The sequence below is a fragment of the Eimeria maxima genome, genomic scaffold (genome assembly GCF_000499605.1).
Source record: "Eimeria maxima Weybridge genomic scaffold, Emw_scaff1014, whole genome shotgun sequence".
Lineage (NCBI taxonomy): Eukaryota > Apicomplexa > Conoidasida > Eucoccidiorida > Eimeriidae > Eimeria > Eimeria maxima.
Window position 1 is genome coordinate 2,501 of NW_013564069.1, and position 1,524 is coordinate 4,024.

Genomic DNA, 1,524 nt, shown 5'->3' on the forward strand with positions numbered 1-1,524 from the left:
ATAATGCCATCAGTTCCTGTTAGATATTCTCATCATTTATATTCATCATAATAGCAGCAACAGCAGCAACAGCAACAGCAACAGCAGCAACAGCAGCAGCAGCAACTGCAGCAGGAGACATAACGACATCGTTTTACCGCAAAAAAAAAAACAGCAGCAGCAACAGCAACAACAGCAACAGCAACAGCAACAACAACAGCAACAGCAGCAGCAGCAACAGCAGCAGGAAGTATACTTACACTAGGATCTGAATGTAGTATATGTCTCTCTATAGCAGCAACAAATCCATCAAATAAACTTCGGGTGTCTTTGCAGGTATAAGTTTGCTGCTGCTGCTGCAGGTTTGCTGCTAATATATGACTAGAGGAATAAGGAGGGAAGGAGGGCCCTGCTCCTCTTTTTGCTGCTGCTGCTGCTGCTGCAGCTGCTGCAGCAGATGCTCCTGCTGCTGCTGTACTCCCTCCTCCATGCGCACCAGCCATACACACCATGGATGCTGAATAACTACCAGAGGGACGATGGTGGGCCCAGCTGCTGCTGCTGCTGCTGCTGCTGCTGCTGCTGCTGTGGTTGCTGCTGCATCTAAGCAACATAGGGGCACCTCCACCACGATATAAATGCTGCTGCTGCTTCTGCTGCTGCTGCTGCAGCAACATTGGGGGCAAAGAATACGCCTGACGGCGTAAAGGATAATGATGATTATGCATGCTGCTGCTGCTGCTGCTGCTGCTGCTGCTGCTGCTGCTGCCGTAAAAAGCACCAGGCCTATGCCATGTATGCACAGCTGGTTCCATCATTTTCAATTGCTGCTGCTGCAGTTGCTGCTGCTACAGTTGCTCCTGCTACTGCTGCTGCTGCTGCTACTGCTGCTGCAGTTAGTGTAGGTTATACAATTATATATATACTATTCTTGCCTGTTAGGGTTTAGGGTTTAGGGTTTAGGGTTTATAAGAGTAGAGCTGAGCTGCTGCACCTTGAGGTGTCTATACACCTTATAGGTGTGTATATTGCTGCTGTTGCTGCTCTTGCTGCTGTTGCTGCTGCTGCTGCTGCCCCACAGGTAATTAAGAATTAATATTCCTCCTTTTGCTGGCCATTAGGCCTTGCTGCAGCAAGAAGGGAGGAGAGAGCAGCAATCATTGCTTATAAGGAAAAAAAAGAAGAAAAAGAAGAAAAAAAGAAGAAAAAAAAGATGTTTTGCTGCTGCTGCTGCTGCTGCTGCAGTTGATGCTGCTACTGCTTATTGATGCAGTTGCTGCTGCTACTCCTGCTGCTGCTGCTGCTGCAGTTGCAACAAGAGGGAGGGTGCTGCAACGGGATATGAAAAAGAGCAGGACTTGCAGGCAACCAAGGACTGGTTGCTGCTGCTGCTGCTGCTGTTGTTGTTGCTGCTGCTGTTGCTGCCGTTGCTGCTGTTACTGTTGCTGTGCTTGTAGCTCTTGTTGCTGGCGCCAATGATACAGAGAGATACTTCTGCTGCTGCTGCTGCTGCCGCTGCCGCTGCTGCTGCTGCTGCTGTACAGC